This window comes from Rhamphochromis sp. 'chilingali', assembly GCF_963969265.1.
Source record: "Rhamphochromis sp. 'chilingali' genome assembly, chromosome: 15".
Lineage (NCBI taxonomy): Eukaryota > Metazoa > Chordata > Actinopteri > Cichliformes > Cichlidae > Rhamphochromis > Rhamphochromis sp. 'chilingali'.
Genome location: NC_137942.1, coordinates 25,591,465 through 25,612,193, shown reverse-complemented (window position 1 = coordinate 25,612,193; position 20,729 = coordinate 25,591,465). Strand labels below are relative to the sequence as shown.

General features: G+C 45.6%; 1 protein-coding gene and 1 pseudogene across 2 annotated transcripts in view; both read left to right on the top strand.

The window, feature by feature from the left end:
• The window catches only part of LOC308411793 (interferon-induced very large GTPase 1-like), a gene marked incomplete at its 3' end in the record, with an annotated part of 253,476 nt that overhangs the window by 99,810 nt on the left and 132,937 nt on the right, over positions 1 to 20,729 (top strand).
• LOC308411346 (interferon-induced very large GTPase 1-like) lies at positions 5,507 to 20,660 on the top strand (annotated as a pseudogene). Its single transcript has 3 exons — positions 5,507 to 6,199; positions 16,049 to 16,538; positions 20,581 to 20,660. The product of its transcript is annotated as an interferon-induced very large GTPase 1-like (transcript).

Below are 20,729 nucleotides of genomic sequence, written 5' to 3'. Positions count from 1 at the left end.
TCCTGAGAAGAAGCTTAAAGGACAGTCAATCTCCTGATGAAGACAGAAGACAGACAGAACAACACCGTAGATTTGAAGAATTAACAGAAGGCAGAAGACAGTACAACTGACCTAAAACACTGAAGGGTCCAGCAGCATGTATGTTAATGGAACATGTGCTCTGAATTACAAGCTGGAAAGTGTACCAGTGACATGACTGTGTGAAAGCACTGCATTGGACTGTCTGAGTTCATATTTGCCATGCTGGGAGTTAACCGCCAAGAAAAGACTGAAAAGATGAAGAGAGAATGAACAGAGGAGAAGAAAATTGAGGCTGAACTTGTGGGGTTTAGAAATGTCCAGAGCATCGCAACAGAAAGGTGAATTTAAAAAAAAGAGAGAGAGCGGGATGAAGAAATAAATAAACTAATAATACATAAATGAATAGAAAAATCTTTTGTATATGGCGAGGTGCTGTGGGCACCTAAGTCTTTGATAGTGTAGAATTTTCAAGTCAATACCATGGTCGCATCTACTGAAAATCTCTGTGAAGCTTAAATCTCAATGACCTTGACTTCAAGGTCAGAGGTCAACTTTTCTGAAAATCAGAGGAGTTTCACATTCATAACACAGGTATGTCTACTAGGAGGCTGAAGGGTAGCACTATATATTCATAAACAATCAAAAATAACACTTATTACACAATTTATTTCCAATTTGTATGGAATTTATTTCTGTAAAGGTGGTGTTTTAGGTCTGATTGAAGGACTGATGTGATGGTAAGGTGTCCGCTGCTGCGCTTTGAAGATTGGTAGGCTTTTTTTTTTTTTTAATTTTCACAAGAATTGCTACTTCCCCTAGAGTTTTGGCCACTCCAACAATCAGAAGATTTCCCTATGAGCAAGCATTTAGCGACAGTGGGAAGGAAAAACTCCCTTTAAAAAGGAAGAAACCTTCAACAGAGCCAGGCTCAGGAAGGGACAGCCCTCTGCCACGACTGGTTGGGGTGGGGGGAGTGAAAATTTAAAAAAAAGAAGCCAAAGTGATCATTTTTGGAGCAGCTTAATTAATTTTTGCATTGTAATTTGCTGTTAATGTCATTTTCCAACCCCAGTTTGTATTTTTATCACTTTTGTCCAGGGTGGAAGATGCCATGCTGGAGACTGATTCAGTATGGTCTTTCAATGTTGATACATGGGAACCTTTTAGAGAGGCCAGGGCTGAAAAAGGGATGCCGGAGAACCTGAGAGGGTGTTATCCGCTGGTGTGCATCCAAGGCCAACATCTGTTTAATTAGGCTGACAAATAAGCGTTGGCCAGCTTCTGGTCCTCGTCTAAACATCATTAGCTGTTCGAGGTCATCCAGACGTGTAAGTATTATGTATCTTGTCTCCAGGGATTCATGTCCTGTCCCTGGAACAGAGCCTTTATATTGTTCTTCCGTCTTAAATGTCCAGCGCTGTTGCTTGTATTTGTCTCCAATGAAATAGTTTTCAGTGTACACGCCAGAGTCTAGCACATGATCTGGTGGCTGACCCTGAGTCTCTATGATGAATTTCAGATAATCATAGTCATTCTCCGAAGGGTAGAGTGGCACCCCTGTAGCAAGCTCCACAGCCACCAGCCCCAGAGACCACATGTCACTTGCTTCATTGTAAGGAAGGCCAAGCATAACCTCAGGTGCACAGTAACCAACCGTCCCCACAAAGTCACCAGGTATCACTGCAGACGCAGGACATGCGAGGCCAAAGTCTATAAGTTTGACTTTGATGGGAGACTCATGGCGGTTTACAACCATGATGTTTCCAGGTTTAAGGTCAGCGTGCACTATTCCCACAGAACTCAGGTGGGACAGAGCATTTGTGATTTGACCTAAAATTGGCCTGACTTCGCTTATGGGGAGACCCTGTTTATTCCGGTCCCCTATGTAGTCCCACAGGCATTGATCAAGGAGTTCAAATTTCAGGCAAACCCGCTGTCCGTCGTGGAAAAAGCCGTTCCATTGAACAATGTTGGCGGCATCCGGATCCAACCTTCGCAGCTGCTCCAAGATGAAAATTTCCACATGTGCCTGTTGCAGAATATCAGGGTCGCTCTTGTTGACTTTAATGGCAACAGCTTGGTTGGTTGTTGTGTCGCGACATTTGGCTACAATACCAAAGCCCCCTTCTCCGAGGAAAGCCTCTACCTTGTAGTGCTTTCCCAAAATGCTCCCTTTAACTAATCCAAGCTCATCTGAGCTGAATGATGGACTGGCTGATGTGTGGACGAATACTTGCTGAGAAAATTCAACCGAGTTTTGAAAACTGCAGTTGATTTTCTGTGATCTCTTGCTTTCCAAGTTTGAAGGGTGCTGAAAGACCACAGGGTTTTGTGATCTTTCAGCACTCATGTCAATGCACAGGGAACTCTTAGGGCTGAAAAAGGGATGCCGGAGAACCTGAGAGGGTGTTATCCGCTGGTGTGCATCCAAGGCCAACATCTGTTTAATTAAGCTGACAAATAAGCGTTGGCCAGCTTCTGGTCCTCGTCTAAACATTATTATTTGTTCAAGGTCATCCAGACGCGTCAGTTTTATGCATCTTGTCTCCAGGGACTCATATCCTGTCTCATACTGAAATTGTTGGTCAGTCTTAAATGTCCAGCGCTGTTGCTTGTCTTTGTCTTCAATGAAATAGTCTTCAGTGTAGACGCCAGAGTCTAGAACATGATCTGGTGGCTGACCCTGAGTCTCTATGATGAATTTCAAAACATCATAGTCTTCATTTCCAGGGTAGAGTGGCAGCCCTGTAGCAAGCTCCACAGCTACCAGCCCCAGAGACCACATGTCAATTGCTTCATTGTAAGGAAGGCCAAGCATAACCTCAGGTGCACAATAACCAACCGTCCCCACACGGTCACCAGGCATCACTGCAGACGCAGGACATGCGAGGCCAAAGTCTATAAGTTTGACTTTGATGGGAGACTCATGGCGGTTTACAACCATGATGTTTCCAGGTTTGAGGTCAGCGTGCACCATTCCCACAGAACCCAGGTGGGACAGAGCATTTGTCAGTTGACCTAAAATTGGCCTGACTTCGCTTATGGGGAGACAGTGGTTTTTCCGGTCCCATATGTAGTCCCTCAGGCATTGATCAAGGAGTTCAAATTTCAGGCAAACCCGCTCTCCGTCGTGAAAAAAGCCGTTCCATTGAACAATGTTGGCGGCATCTGAATCCAACCTTCGCAGCTGCTCCAGGATGAAAATTTCCAATTTCGCCTGTTGCAGAATATCAGGGCGGCTCTTGTTCACTTTAATAGCCACAGCTCGGTTAGTCATGGTATCACGACATTTGGCTACAATACCAAAGCCCCCTTCTCCGAGGAAAGCCTCTACCTTGTAGTGCTTTCCCAAAATGCTCCCTTTAACTAATCCAAGCTCATTTGAGCTGAAGGATGGGTGAGCTGACATGGTGAAATGTGTCGGCTTGGTCGGTGAATTGCTAAGTAAAATTCTCTCAAAACTCTCCAAAAAGGGTTTGCTTGCTGTCAGGTCAAGGTCCGTTGAGCATTAAAGTTTAACAGAGCAAAGCTCCTACTTAAGGGTTTTTTCTCTCAGCAAGATGATGACATAACAAAGGATCTATGTCATCATCTTGTGATGTCACAAGATGTCACCTTTTTTCACAAGATGCATTCCATTTGGATCAAAGGCATTCTATTTTTTCAGTTGAAACACTAAAAAAAAACAATGTTTCAACAGGCCAGGCTGCATTTTCTGCTGCGACATCTCAACAGGAGATAATAAGATAAAGACAAGGAAGACTGGTGATCTATCCATATCAGCAACATCGGCAGGTTTCTAGTGCAGGAAGTAATAAATTCAGCCCTCGTGTTTGCACTACAGGTTGCTTTCATGAGTATTTCTGTTTTTGTGGTGGGGGAATTTTTCCTCGTTCCAACGATGTAAACAAAAACATTAATTGTGCTTTCCGCAATGACTAGTAATCATTTTGTCCTACTGTTCATTTACAGAACAGGAAAGGTTTTGTTTGGTTATGATTGTTTTGCAAGAAATGCTTCAATCACAGTGGGGTAGTCTTGATTAAAATGTTATATGAGAACTGTGGCACCATGTGTGACCAGATATTGGCATGTAGTCGTCGCCAGACTGTCATCAAAAGTGTGAAGTTTGGGACAGACTGGACAAAATACATTTTTAGAGATGAAAATCTTATGTCCAGTGATAAATGATCAAAATTCCACCACAAACATGGCTTTGACGAAGATGTCCCTTTCTGAAGTAACCCCAAAAAGTTCCTGAAGTAACCAAATGGAATTTAACCAGTGACCTCTCACTTTGCAGGCGAATGTGTAAACCAGCGATGCCTGGAAAACACTAAAACTGTGCCAAAATGTCATTTTACATTCAAAATGGCGGACTTCCAGACATTTAGCAAAACTCTAAACACAAAACACACTTAGCAGTGTGGTGCACCTGTTGTCGTGTGAAGGCTGTGTGCAGTAGTGATGTCTCCTGTGTGTCGAAGCTTTGAAGCGTGTGTCGGGTAATCTCGTGGTAGTTTTGTAAAGCGCGTATCGAGGCTTGCTTTGATTACGTATGCAGTGATGTTCGAGGCCTCGCGGGCAGTCCGTACCACGTGACTGATTCAGGAACTGGCTCGCCGGTTTGCACCAGATTCTAAATAAATTGGGCAGCAAAACACAGCTGATTCCCCGTCACATTGTGTTGTGGAATTGAATTACGTCCCAGTTACATACTTACTTGAACATTTCTCCTTCGATGGAACCAGCAAGGAAGAGAATATTTGTCTGACAACATTTAATCTCATCTCTCCTAATAAAGTATGCACACAGTAATAAATATCACAAATGATAAGTACCATAATATAAATCAACAACACCACAGATCTTATAATCTGATTTTAGTTTATTAAAAAGTGAAGCACCACACACTAGTTTGTGTCATTGTCCAGATGTACATAAGCATGATTACACAGTTACACAATCATACCAAAACTCTGTCCTGATAGTTTCCACTTTCTCTTTTGTATCAGACATACTGAGACAATATTCGGGATAAATAACCATGAAAACAATTTATTTATTAAGTTTAGAGGTTTACACATCACATCATTATAATCATTGAGCCTATCTGACTTTAATCGTCCACTTGATGGCGCAGTAGAGCCAATGAATCGTCACAATGCTTCGAACCATGAGTCGACCAGTTGGATGGAAAGCTTCAGTTCATCACAAGGCTTCATCTCACCATCACTAATGAAAGCTCTTATAATTTGGCTGCTATTAGAGACCATTGATTTAGGCTCTCTTTGGTTACTACGTGGATCTTTTTTCAGACAAATTAATGAAAAAAATATAATAAATGGAAAAACAGAGTACAAATGTGGACAGTTAACTGGATATTACAGCGCGATTTCAGTGCATAAATACATAAATGCAGGTCTGAGACATAAGTGGTGCAATATTGATAGAGCTCACATGACTCCGTCCTGTTCGTATCCCAATGGATGTTCAGATGGCAGTATTTCACTGCTCAGACAGTTTTCTGAAGTAGAACATAATTACAAAGCTATCCCAGTGTCAGTACGCCTTACCTTTGCTTGTCCCTGACTCAGTCACTATGGATATTGAATGTCCTCTGTGGACATTCAGGCAGATAACAAAAACATGGAAGAAAACTAAAATCAAGGGTGATTCAAATGCCATCACCATGAAGACAATGCCCATCTGCAAAGCCGAGACACCCATGGTGTTTTTCTTCCGCCTGGGTTCACTTCCAGTGTCAAAATCTCAGCTCATGAACACTTTGATCAATGACCGTCACAGCACCTTCTTCCATAGAAATTGTCCAGGTAGCACCAAATCTCGCCTGCTGATGGATGGTGTGGCAGAGATTGCCTGGTACTGCCCTGCTGGAAAACCCAATGACTCCTTCACAGACTGCACTGCCCTTTGTAATCTTCATGGTGATGCTCTGTCATTTGAAAAACAGCGTGAGATACTGATTGAAAAAGCTTCAGTCACTGTTGTTCTTGTGAGAACTCTGGAAAAAGGCCAGAAAGGTACTACAGTCATCTCAGACCTTTACAGGTCACCAAAGCCTCTCATTATTCTCATTGCTGATACTGATGGTAGTGCAGTTCAAGTCAAAGATGGAAAATACAAAGTGGGTCTGAAAGACAGAAGCCAGTCAGATGTTTCTGAAGAACTGAAATGTCATGATCCTGGGCCATGTTGGCCCAGTATTCTTAGTTTCATGTATTTTTGTATTTTGTTCCTTATTTAGGCCATGCTTCCTGGGCTGCCCTGTTACGTTGTTCCCTAAGTGTTTTCCCCTTGTGACTCTTACCCCTTGTGTGCCCCTCTGTGTATCTGTGAGCCCTCGTCTCTCCTTGTGTTTTATTCCATGTTTTCCCCAGCCCGTTATGTCTGTGTTCTCCCCGTGCTCTCTCTCCTCCTGTCTGAACCTCTGTACTTCCTGTTTTACTTTGCCCGTCTCCCGTCAGTGTTGCGTTCACTCCTGCCGTGTCTTGTTATGATTATCAGTGTCACCTGTGTTCCCCGTGTGCTCCCACTTCCCTCGTTAACCCTCTGTGTATTTATGTCTGCGTCTCCCTCAGTTCTGTGTCGCGTTCTCCCTCATGCTGTGTGTTTCTACCTGTAGCTCCCTGTGTGTTTTGTTAGAGTCTTCCCAGTTTAGATTTTGTAGAGTTTTTGTGTTCAGCAATAAAAGCTGCCATTTTGAGTTCAGTCCTGTCTCCAGTGAGTTTGCGTTTGGGTCCAATTCCTGCCGGCACACAGCCAGATCATGACAGAAGAATGCGACCTCGACATGGACCCAGCAACTCACAACCCCTCTGCTGAGCTCCGTGAGGATTTAATTTACACAGTGGAGTATCACTGTCAGGAGTGGGCAGCGCTGCCAGGGGAAGAATATCGGGAAACCATAGCCATCCGTTTACAGAGGATGGTGTCCGGACTCCCATGGCTATTCTGCGCGCTACACCCCCACATCCAGGACTTCCTTTTCTCCACCGTACGCATCCACCCGGAGCAGCCGCTCCAGTATGAAGAGTCGGAGGATGTTCAGCCCGGTCCGCTGGAGGATTCGCAGCCTGGCTTGTCTCCTCCCCCTTCTCGGCAAAAACGGCGTGCACGCCGCCGGCGTTCCCGAGCAGCGGAGCAGCTTTCTTCCTTTGGTGAGAGTGATCGTGTTTCTCACATTCCGCTCAAGCATTCGGCTCCCAGGCTTCCGGACATTGCACCCTCTTTGAGTAAGACTGTGCTTCCCTCCGTGGACTTTGTTAAGCCTGAATCTGTAGATTGTGACTCAGCAGAATTAAAGTGTCAGGGTTTTGAGGCAGTTAACTCAGTAGCATCTGTTTCCGTGCCTGTTGTTCCTCTGAGTGAATCCAGTGTCAATGAGCGAGCAAGTGATTCTTCTGTTCTGCCTAAACCTGGTAATATAGAGACAATTAGCCATGTAGCTACTCAGAGTGACTGTCTTACCTGCTCACCTGCTCTGTCACCAGAAATCCATGACAGTAACCAAATGGGCTCTGTTAAGTGTTGTGTTCCACGGTCTGACCATTTGAACTCTGTGCACCAGGCATTTAGCTCAGTCTCTGCAAAGAATGTTCAGGAAGCGCCTCACGAAACGACTGTTTGTGTTGTTTCCTATGGGACTGCCACTCAAACCTGGGACGGTGCTGCACCTCAGCTGGTAAATGTAGATGGCAACGGAGCGCCACCTTCTCTCGTGCCTGCTAAGCAGGAGACTGTTTCTGTTTTTCCTCGTGGACTCTGTTATGTTTACATACACTGCTAAGATGGTGAAGGGTTGCTTTACAAGAGGGGACTGAATATGAACATATACTCAGTTACCAGTAGGGGGCTCTGTGACTAAGAATGATGGAAGGAGAGAAGAAGTGAAGTGTATGGGGAGATGTAAAATGGCGAACTACTGCTGAATATATACGTTCCATTACAAACCAAGCCGTCTCCGTTCTTCTGTCGAAACACCACAAATTGGCGACGAGGATGAGTGCATCAGTTCCGAGTCCACCGTCTTTCCTTCCACATGTGGGTGAGCCGCCGATTCCATTTACTACATGGCGGAAAATATTCGACAATTACATGCTAGTAATCAATGCCACGGGAGACGCATGGCCGGATGCTAGGAAACGCGCTGTTTTGCTACACTGCTTGGGCCCGGAGGGACAGCGGTTATTCTACACGTTACCGGAGCAAGGTGATACATATGCTGACGCCATGAGCACACTGGAGAAGCACTTTGTGCCGAAAGTGAATGTCGTGGCGTGCCGTCATACATTCAGACAGCGTATGCAACGAGCGGATGAGACTGTTTCTCAGTATGTGGTGGCTCTGAGAGCATTAGCTTCATCTTGTAACTTTGGACAAATGGAAAGTGAAATGATAAGAGATCAGTTGATTTCCAATGCTCATCTCAGCGCTGTGAAAGACAAACTGTTACTGGAGGATGAACTCACACTGGATAAGGCTCTAACTATTGCGAGCCAGGTAGAAGCAGCAGTCAAAAACGCTACTCTACTCTCCACACCCGGCTCGTGTCCGACCGCGCCTGTTCAGACAGTCGACGCGGCAAATTCCCACTCTCACCAGAGGAGAGGACCTCGCCCTGCTAAAGGCTGCACTCCAGACCAACGCAAATGGGGAGGTTCGAAGCAGCAGCAGCGGAAGTGCTTCAGGTGTGGTTCTCACAGGCACTTAGCTAATGATAAAAACTGCCCGGCTGCTTCTTCAAAATGCAACAACTGCGGGAAAAAGGGACATTTTGCCAAGGTGTGTAAGTCGTCAGTCAGTGAAGTGAGAGAAGTAGTGGTTCCAGAATTGGCAGTACTGTGCGTGCAAGATGCTAAAATGATGGCAGCTATTCAAGATAAGCTTACCTGCACTGTCGACATTGAAACTGTACAAGGTGGCTCTAAGACAGTAGAGCTGATAGTAGACACTGGAGCTTCTGTGTCTATTCTGCCAGAAACTATCTACAGACAGTATTTTGCAGACTGTTCACTGGTGCGACCTAAAGTCAAACTAGTTACTTATGCTAAAGATGAGTTGGCTGTGATGGGTTGTCTGCCTGCATCAGTTGCACTGCATGCACAGAATGAAAAAGTTCCTGCTTCCTTCTACATTGTCAAAGCTGGTTCCCCGCTATTAGGCCTCGACCTCATTAGAGCACTGAACGTCTGCATCATCGGAGGCAAAGTGGACCGCATTCAGGATGAAACTGCAGATGAGCCGGATTCGTCTAACCAGAAGTCTGCTGTGTACAATGTTGATCCTATTCCACCAGCTCAACTTGGATGTGTTAAAGGGTTCATCCATAAAGTACAGGTAAACAACAATGTGCGGCCTGTACGCCAAAAGCTGAGACGCCTGCCATTAAGTGTACGTACAGAGGTGTCAGCAGAACTCTCTCGCTTACTCAAAGCTGGCATAATTGAAAGGATCGATGCAGCTGAGTGGGTGAGTCCTCTGGTCGTGGCCCGGAAGTGCAAAAGGGAGTTGAGACTGTGTGTTGACCTTCGTGAACCCAATAAGAGCATTATTGCTGACTGCCATCCTCTTCCTCATATGGAGGATCTGTTTTCTGACTTGGCGGGTGCCACTCACTACAGCCAGATTGACCTCAGCTCAGCATACCACCAATTACCTTTGCATCCGGAGAGCCGCAAGCTGACTGCTTTCATCACTCATGAGGGACTGTTCCAGTTCACACGTGTCCCATTTGGCCTAGCATCAGCACCTTCGGCGTTCCAGAAAATGATGCAAACGGTCCTGAAAGATCTGCCTGGTGTTCGCAACTACTTGGATGACATCATCGTCTACGGAACATCAAAGGAGGTGCATGATACACGCCTGCAAGCTGTTCTCCAACGTCTCAGAGATGTCGGCCTGCAGATTAATGCTGGGAAAAGTTCCTTCTGCCAGTCACACATCACATTCCTGGGCCATGTAATCTCAAAGGAAGGCCTACGTCCAAGCCAACATCACCTTACTGCTATTGCCGAGGCTCCTGCTCCAAAGGATATGGCTGCATTGCGCTCGTTCCTGGGTTTGTCATCCTGGTTCAGTAAATTTATTCCAGATTATGCTACACTGGTGGAACCACTGCGACAGTTGCTGAAAACAGACATGAAAGTTGAACTCCAGTGGAACGAGGCAGCGCATGAGAGCTTCAGTAACCTGAAAAAACTCCTTCTGGAAAGTCCCGCACTTGCCGTCTATGACCCTGACTTACCTGCTTTTATCACCACAGACGCATCAGACTATGGGCTAGGCGCTGTGTTGACACAGTTACATCCAGATCAAGTGGAGCGGGTTGTGGCGTTCGCCTCCCGAACACTGTCTCCTGCTGAAAGAAAGTACTCCACCACAGAAAAGGAGGCGTTAGCCTGTGTCTGGGCGGTGGAAAGATGGTGTACATATGTATGGGGCCGCAGATTCACGCTTCGTACTGACCACCAAGCTCTTACTACCCTTCTCAGCACCAAAGGTATGAACAGAGCGGGCATGAGAATCGCACAATGGTCTGCAAGGCTGATGTGTTTTCAGTATGATGTGCAGTACCGTCCTGGTGTTCAGAATGTCATCGCAGACTGCCTCTCACGGGTTCCCCTGACGTACTCCAGCACTGACATTGATGCTGAAAAAGACCTTCTCTTGGAGATAGCTGAAGTTTCTCCTCTCTTGACAGCGACACCGTTGACGGATTTTAAAGCTGAATGTGAGGACTGCCCTGACCTTTCTCTGCTGCGACAGGTTATCCGCTCAGGCTGGCCTAAGGTGAAAAGGTCTCTCCCACCTGAGATACAGCCGTATTTCCTGGTGCGACATGAACTTGCTGTGAAATCACCGTTGGTTTTCCGGGGGACACGTCTGGTGGTCCCAAGGTCCCTGCGGGAAAAGGTGATATGCCTCGCACACGAAGGTCACCAGGGCATAGTTCGCACAAAGCAGCGACTCAGAGAGCTTTACTGGTGGCCATGCATGGATACTCAAGTCCATGCGATTCTGTCATCGTGCTCAGTCTGTCAATTGTGTGACAAAACGGCCAAAACTGCTCCTACTCCCTTACAGCCGGTTCAGTTTCCAGATGGTCCCTTTCAGCATGTGGCCGTTGACATTGTTGGACCTTTTGACCGCGGGTCGCAGGACTGCAGGTTTGCCATCACACTGGTCGATTACTTCAGCAAATGGCCAGAAGTAGCCTTTACTTCATCAGCTACTACAGACACTGTGATTAGGTTCTTGTCTTCAGTTTTTGCACGGGAGGGAAACCCTTGTGAGCTTACCACAGATAATGGACCACAATTCACTTCATCTGCCTTTGCTGATTTCCTGAAGGAAAGGGGCGTCAAGCACATCAGAACAAGTGTGTATCACCCTCAAGCGAACGGGTGTGTTGAAAGATTCAACAGAGTGCTGAAGGACTGTGTTCAGGCTGCACAGGTGTCCCAGAAGCTGTGGAAGCCCGCCGTGACAGAGATGCTACAGAATTACCGTGCTACAGCTCATGCAACAACTGGAGCAGCTCCGTTCCAGCTTCTCAGAGGGAGACCCATGAGAACAAAGCTAAATGTCCTGCCGTTTCCCAAAGACACAGGACAGTATGACCAATGCAGGGCCAGAGTCTCTCACCAGCAACGTAAGAGTAAACGCTACACTGATGCTAAGAGGGGGGCAAAACCTCCCCAGCTTGTGGTCGGTGACAGGGTGCGGATACGTAAACCTTTCCGAGTGGGGAAGGGAGAGAGACAGTTCACTGATCCACTGTCAGTGCAGCAACAGACTGGACTGAGCACCTTCATCTTGAGTGATGGAAAGAGATGGAATGCAGCCCGTCTCTCACTCTGCCGCGCAGAGAATGCTGAGCCGTTGCAGGCTGGTGACGAGGTTGAAAATAACACAAGAGAAACTCCTAAAAGACCTTCTGTTCCTAACAGACCGAGACAGTTACCAGCTTGGACCAAGGATTATGTAATGAAATGAGTTTAGAAAAAAGTGGGAAAATAACACGCTTGAGCTGTTGGATGCTAATGTTAGGTTCCATACTACTAGTTCTGAGGTCCAAGTATAATAGATGATTGATTTACTGTGGTTTACTGTGATTTATTTGTGAAGTGTTGTGGCTTAAGGTTGTTAAGTTACTACAGTAACCTTAACTGTACAAGTATTCATTATAAAGGACGATTTAGGCACCATAACAAGATGGGTATGTTAAGATCACAGGTATAGTTCAAACACCCAGTAATGTTATAAGTGAAATAGGTATTGAAAATGCTGTCTGGTTGCAAAGTTTACTACTGATAATGTTCTGTGCAAATAGTAATGTTACCATGCTAAATAGTAATACTGAGGTAGTAGAATTCTGTGAGAACGAGGAGAGATGTTATGTTTACATACACTGCTAAGATGGTGAAGGGTTGCTTTACAAGAGGGGACTGAATATGAACATATACTCAGTTACCAGTAGGGGGCTCTGTGACTAAGAATGATGGAAGGAGAGAAGAAGTGAAGTGTATGGGGAGATGTAAAATGGCGAACTACTGCTGAATATATACGTTCCATTACAAACCAAGCCGTCTCCGTTCTTCTGTCGAAACACCACAGACTCCTTGAAACTGTGTATTCAATGCCTGCTAAGGTTAAGAGCCGCAAGGTTTCATCTGCTATACATAGACTGGCAAAGGATTTTAGTTTGAGCACAGCAGAGCTGGTTGCACAGGTTTACTTTTCTGTTCCCCGGTCATGTCAGTTTAACTCTGTGCGCCATGCTTTTTGGCCAAGTTTCATGGACTCTGTGTGTACTACGTCTCGGGCTACATCCTGTACGACTGTGTGTAGTGTTGTTTCACATCCAGGTTATACAGACGCTGCTTGTGTGAGTTCTCCAGTACCTGTGACTGCTCCTAAACTCACTCCTTCTAAGACTGCTATCCTACACCAGACTCACCCACATACTGCTACCAGAATTGCAGCCCCGCAGAACTGTTGTAATCAGCTTGTACACTCTGAGGTTTTCCAGTCTGAGCTCAGCCACACACCACCACCATCATCAGCCCTAGATATAACAGTGCATGCTGAGGGCACAAACCATCTGAGACTGAGTGTTCTGTAACTGATGCTCCTTCTAGTGACTGTTTCATGTGCCAACCCGTTCTGTCTTTTGACATGTCCAGTGGGGCCCAGTCAGCTCCACAACCAGTGATTAATCATTCAGTTTCTCGAGTGAGCGGTAACAAGATGGTCGCTTCCTTTGTTAAGCTAGCCAAAGCTGTTCGCTACTCCTCTGAACCTGTTGCTGTGAAAACTGTTGTGGGTGTTACTTCGTCCCTGGACTGTGTGGCTCCCCATCCAGTTAGATCTGAGTCAGCCTGCCGAGTCGGTTCACCTATGGACTGTATGAAAATTGACTTTGTTTCCCAACCTGTGATTGTCCTTCCAGCCTCGATTCTGAAAAGACCTGTTTCTGGCGTTCTTCCTTCTCTGACCTGTGTTAGACAGCACACCGTTCCTCAAGAGACTGTTGTTGATGTCTGTTTTGAAACTGCTTCGGTGACTGTCCCTGAGCTAACCTCCTCCAGGACCGCTAGCGCTAACCTGGAGAGTTTAATAGCAGTGGATTTCCTAGGACCTGCTTGCTTTAAGCCTAGGTCTCCTAAAACTGAGTTTGGCACCAATAACTTAGTTCACCCAGTGACTGTTACTGTTCCTGTGCTTCGCTCTCCACCTCCAGTTCCTCTACTCAGGGCAGCACGGGCCCAGCTTTCCCTTGCACCCGTATCAGCTCCTCGGGTGAGGGTGGCTGAGGTCCAGCTGGTCCCTGCTTCTGTCCCCAGCCTGGCAGAGGCTCCGTTCATCCCGGCACCCGTACCTGCTCCTCGGGTGGGGTTGATGGACACCCAGCCATTGCCTGCACCTGTTCCGGTTCCCTGGGTGAGGTCAGCCGTGACCCTGCCGACTCCTGCACCCGTCTCAGTTCCTCGGGTGGGAGCGGCAGAGGTCCCGCTAGCTCCTGCACCTACACCGGCCCCCAGGGTAAAGGCAGCCAGAGCCCAGCTCGTCCCTGCACCCATATCTGTTCCTCGGGTGGGGATGGCTGGTGTTCGGCCAGGCCTAGCACCTGTTCCTGTTCCCAGGAGGAGAGCAGCCAAGAGTCAGTCACCTGCTCAATCACAAGTTCAACTACCTGCTGACCCGCCATCACTGCAACCACCACTACAACTTGCATTTCTGTCCATAGCACAGTCATTAGCTCAGTTATCAGCCCAGTTCCCTGTTTGGTCACCAGCTCAGTCTCTAGTTCAGTTAGCTCAGTCACCAGCCGAGTTAATAGCTCAGCAACCCGTTCAGACACTGCCAACCTCAGCTGGAAGCCTTTGTGAGCTTTCTCCGCCAGCTGAGGACTGCGTGGTGCTGACAAACTTTGGACAGACTGTTTGCCCTGCACAGCCCCAGCCGTTGCATCCCAAGCCAACTGCGTGCCCTGTGCAGCTACAGTTAGCATCCCCTCAGCCAGAAGTCTCTGCACCCGCTGGCTCTGCATCTGTTCTCGCTGGGGGTTCAGGGGAACCTCTCCAGCCTCTCCTCGTCTCCGCTGGGGGTTCAGGGGAACCTCTCCAGCCTCTCCTCGTCTCCGCTGGCGGCTCTGGTCAGCCCGGCCAGCCTCTCCTCGTCTCCGCTGGCGGCTCTGGTCAGCCCGGCCAGCACCTCCTCGTCTCCGCTGGAGGGTCCGAGGGGCCCGTTCAGCCGTTGCCTGGTCCAGCCTCTGCATCAGCTGCACCCACGCCCGGTCCGGCCTCTGCATTGCCTTCAACGTCGCCTTCAACGTCGCCTGGTCCAGCGTCGGCCTCGGCCTCAGCTTCGCCTTCAGCTTCGCCTGGTCCGGCCACCGCTTCGGCTTCAGCTTCGCCTGGTCTGGCCCCCGCTTCGGCTTCGCCTGGTCCGGCCCCCGCATCCGTTCCAGCTCCGTCGCCTGTGGCTGCCACGCCGCCGTCTGGTCCTGCCTCGTCTAGTCCTGCCTCGTCTGGTCCTGTGCCCACCAAGCCTCAACCAGTACGCCCGACTCTCTGCTGCCGCCGCCGTCTTCCACGCAGCCGGCCTCCGGACCCGCTCTGCTGCCACTGCCACTTTTCGCGTGGCCGGCCCCCGGAACAGCTGGACTGAACTTTTGTGCTGTCACCCCCAGGTTAACCTTCCGACCTCTTTGAACATTGCTTCCATGTTTTGACCTGTTTTTGTGTATTTGTGGACTCAGTTTTGGTCTCATGCTCCTTGTCTTTTGTTTGGTTTCGTTCTCTCCGTCCTGGTCCCCCGCCTCCCGCCCTGGGTGGGTTGTTTTCTGCTTTTCTTGTGTTTTGGTTCTTGGGTTTGGGCTGTCGGGAGCCAGCCCTTGAGGGGGGGGGGGGTTATGTCATGATCCTGGGCCATGTTGGCCCAGTATTCTTAGTTTCATGTATTTTTGTATTTTGTTCCTTATTTAGGCCATGCTTCCTGGGCTGCCCTGTTACGTTGTTCCCTAAGTGTTTTCCCCTTGTGACTCTTACCCCTTGTGTGCCCCTCTGTGTATCTGTGAGCCCTCGTCTCTCCTTGTGTTTTATTCCATGTTTTCCCCAGCCCGTTATGTCTGTGTTCTCTCCGTGCTCTCTCTCCTCCTGTCTGAACCTCTGTACTTCCTGTTTTACTTTGCCCGTCTCCCGTCAGTGTTGCGTTCACTCCTGCCGTGTCTTGTTATGATTATTAGTGTCACCTGTGTTCCCCGTGTGCTCCCACTTCCCTCGTTAACCCTCTGTGTATTTATGTCTGCGTCTCCCTCAGTTCTGTGTCGCGTTCTCCCTCATGCTGTGTGTTTCTACCTGTAGCTCCCTGTGTGTTTTGTTAGAGTCTTCCCAGTTTAAATTTTGTAGAGTTTTTGTGTTCAGCAATAAAAGCTGCCATTTTGAGTTCAGTCCTGTCTCCAGTGAGTTTGCGTTTGGTTCCAATTCCTGCCGGCACACAGCCAGATCATGACATGAAAGGAATTATCAGAAAGATTTTATATGAACCTCATACATCCTTCCAGCTTGAATTCATGGCCAAAGTCCCTGGAGTCACAGTGGATGAAGATGATGAAGTCTGTCAAAAAGGGAAGTCTGCTGCACTGAAAACAGTTAAAATGCTTCAAGGGATGGGAATTTCAAAGAACAAAGATACATTTCTACCTTGTCAAGGCGATCTGTGGCATGAGTGGTGTAAAATAAATAAAGAGCTGTATCACCTTAAAGGAAACATTGAGAAGGAAAAAAGTCATAAGCAACAGCAACTGAATAAAATAAGACAAAATCAATGCAAAGCTTCATGTAGTGAACTGATGAAGTCATTCACAGAAAGCCTCTTGTCTTTGCCATCAAAACAGAAGGAGTACTTCCTGAAATGGACTCAGATCTTAATAGATGCCCTATCCACAGACATAGCTGGACTGGCCATCGCGCATACCGGGCAAATGCCTGGTATGTTTTTATGGGCCGATGGATTTTTTTTTTTTTTAGGAAGGGTATATATAATGAAAGGTGTTGGATTGGCCAATTGGTCATGATCGACTTTGGGCTGGACCAATTACAGGCCGGATGCACCCTCCCCCTTGTTTAGCAATCTCGTGATTTTCGCGCATTGCATGCCGGGAACTCGTGGCAAAACAATCCAAGTACCGCATCAAATGCAAGCATTTGCAGCACCGCAAAACGTTCATTCTCCGGTTCCAATACCTTCTTGTTTTTTCTTTGCCGCACAAAAAAGGAATGTTTTTTTTTTTTTTTTTTTTTTTTTTTTTTTTGTTGTTGTTGGTGTTGTTTAATTATTTGCCTTATTAGTTTAGAGAAAAAAAGGAGCATAAGCTATGTTATGTCAATTTGTAAAAACTACAATCATGATACTTGCTCTCAATAAAAATATTTGAAACAAAAAAGGAATGTACAAAACAAAAGGAGAACAATGCCGGTCCGTACAAAGACAGACTCGACGAAAAGACAAAGAAAAGATACGAGGAAAAATCAAAGGAGTGAAAGGGTTAGACCCTTACGAGCACACAGAGTGGACAAAAGACGTTAGCGTGCTGCCCAACTTTCACCACGCTCAGATTTATAATTATACGGTTCTTGGAGTGAGTGCATACACTCATGAAGTTTAGTAACTTCAGGTCACTGCAACAAGCCCAGGTACAGTTTACCGACGATGGGTACAGGACCTTGAAATGCACCGTGAAAGACCATCGTACGAACAAAGGTAAGTTTACCAGTCTCACAAATCGTCGTCATAAATACACATTCGCTAACCGTTTATTAATAGGACCTTTGAGCTCAACGGTAATTAATTAGTAGTGGAAATAATCTCTGGTAGCATCACAGAAATGTAGCAGTGACAATAATATTGTATGTTGTAATCACAAAACAACTGTTTTATCCTGTGAATAAAAGTATATGTTTTTGTCAATGTACCATGGTAATAACAGAAGCGAAACGCAATATTGTGTCAGGACAATTCACTATTTATGCACAATAAACAAAGGAGCATAGCGCAACAATTTCTGTTCAGCGCCAGACTTGCTTGTAACCTATATCACCAATTATGTTAAGAAAAATGACGTATTAACTACTACAAAACTCTGACCTTTGTGGGAATGCTTGGAGCAGACTAACATGTGAGCTGGAGTGTTCTGAGACGTTATATTTGGTATATCCAGACCATCCGTCGGCTCTTACTTCGGAAACATGGCTTAAAAAATTTCTCTTCAACGACGTAATCCGATAAAAAAAAACGATCTCTTTACCCGTCGGCTTCCCGTGGCTGTCATGCGACCGACTATTGCAGTTAATAATACAACAGCTTGTTGCCATTTTTTGGGTTTCTTTTTATCGCTGTGTAACTGAGTTCAATTGAAAGCCTGCGTGCGCTAGTACCTCTTGCCACAAGTTCCCAGAATCCTTTGCGGTTTTACCCCTGAATGACATCACATTTTCAATCTTTATCCTGGTGGGCCGGTCTCTAGTCAAAATGCCCGGGCCGATTTTTTGTCCCAGTCCAGCCTTGTCCACAGATGATCTCTCTTCAATTCTCCAAAGCTATGATGAAAAGTGGACTGAGGTCTTGACTCTGAAAAAGGAACCCCACAAATCTGATCTGTTAGCAAGCACCTCCCTAACTTATCCTATCTGGGACTCTTTAATCAAAAGCCTGATCCTAATTATCTTCTTAACTTATTGACTTGTATTTATATATTCTTCAACGTTACTCATCACTTTGAAACCCTTTAAGCGCTGGTTTCACGTCCGGTTGCTCGCTCTATTTTTCCCTTATCTGATCATCAACATCCTGTGCACAAATTGTCGCTGCTGCAAGTTCCTCTACTCTAATCTTAAGTCACCTTTTTAACAAGAAAATCATCGTAAGCGCCTATTCTACTAAAAGATCCAAAAGAAAACAACCACTTTAATCAATTAAGTTTAAGCATATAAGCAATTACTCCTGTATACATTTCATCATAGCTAAATGCTGCCTAAAAACAACTCCTATGTGTTAACTTCATTTTAACCTCACATTTCCTATGTTATAACCCGTTTTTGGTATAGCCTTTTTATTTCATTTGCTCCTTTTAATTTAACAATACCTTCTATGTAATATCTGTATGTGTAAGCCTACATTATAACCACTTCTTCTAAAGATCAAAAAAGAAATCAAACCTGTTCTCCTCCTTCAACCCTCACTAATTTTCCCCTAAGATTTATTCACAGCTTTGAAAAACCGGCATTGTATCTTCTAAACAGGATTCAGTTCTTTAATCCTTTAACCTTAACATAAAAATAACAGTTTCAGTTTTACCATACCCAAATGACCAAAAACCCCAAAAAGTCCTGAAATAATCCTAAATTATTAAACCCTAAATTCCCCCTTTTATTTTTTGACACATTTCATGTGTCAAAAATACTATACATCCACAATACTATACAAAACTTAAAATGCTCAGTTTTCCCCACTCATGATCCAATCTATGTCATAAAAATAAACTTAAAACAGAACAATTATCAGTCATGTGTTCCTCCAATTAATGGTAACTGAGTCATAACCGAAAATGTTTCCCCTTTAACATTTGGCATTCTCCCAACAATATACTATAATCCCATAATCTAACCCCAGTCAACAAAACAGAAATTTTCTCTGGTAGAAGCCAATTGTTTGTCCACATTTATTCATTCCCCCACCTTCATCCAGTCACACACATTCACATTCAGTCACACCATATATTTGCTAATAGTGGAGCTTCAGATCAGATTCTCCACCCTCAGCAAAATGAGCTCATTTTTTATTTTCCATAGGAAAATATTTCTTTATGCTTTTGGACTGGATTGAATCGCTACAATCCTTTTTACAGGGACTTACGACCTGATTAGTCCCCACAGGTAGCTTTCTCCTCAGCCAGTTGTAATCTGGAAAGCACCCCTTACATTTGCTCTCCCCGAGAATTTTCAGCGCTGTTGCAGGCCTGCTTAGAACAGAAATGAGAAAAAATAGAGCTGATTATTAGCTCACAAAACACAAAACAAAATCACTTGACCGGTTTTCTTTAAGTGCACTGTTACAAATAATGGGCCAATTCTTAGACATGTCCATGTTTCCTAAAACTCCCTCTATTAAAAACAAAAACAACAACAGCCCTAACCTAACTGACAGAATCAACCCATCACCCCAACAACCTCAACAACCTTAAGCACACAAGTTTTGCCTCCACATAATTTCACCTCCTCAATACACCGAAAGTCTCATTAAAACCACACAATTTGCACAAAAAAATCACCCCCTTTATGCACTTCAACATACTTGGATTCAACATAAAACACAACCCCCCTTACAACAACATATCACTAAACTATAAATTTCCTACCCCAATCTGCACTTCTCTTCTCTCTGCTATGCTTCCTCTTCTGAAAGCCACTTCCTCAGTCACACACACACACACAGGAAGTTCCTTCGTCACCACTCACTCCAGCTAATTTGCATACTGAGTCATCTCTCAATGAGTTGCTGTAACAACAGAAACATATGTATAAACATTACCACCTTATTAAATTATTTTATTTCTTTCTACAGTGATCACTGGTTTTGATCACTCAGTACGAGAGAGCACTCCTAAGTCACTCTTTTAAAACTACTTTAATCACTTTTTTCATAACTCCCTTTGTCATATGGCTTCTTCTATTCCTCAATCACAAACTCAAATGTATTTTATTAACCATTCACACCATTCCACCACTCATACAAGTAGCAAGCTGATCTTCATTGCGTATCTTTGTGTTCTAAGCCAGGTTTAATCAGTGTCTATACATGAATCATCATGGGCTTGTCTTGTCTTTATAAGGTTAATGCATTTTCTGTTTGTGTATGTGAATTTGCATATGTTGCTTTTGCAGTGTGTCAGACTCCTTCATAATTCTCCACTTAAGCCGTCAGTTTCTTTCCCAAATTTACTAACCCTCATTTTGATTTCCCCTTAAATAACAGCATTCCTTGTCCTCAGCCAGAAGTTAGGGCTCCACTTGCCACTTACCCCCTCCGCCTTGGCCCAGCGGCTTTACCCTTGAGGTCCCATCTTCTTACTGAGGCCGAGTAATCGTGACTGTGCCTGCCTTAGGTTGTCCCAGGGTTTCGAG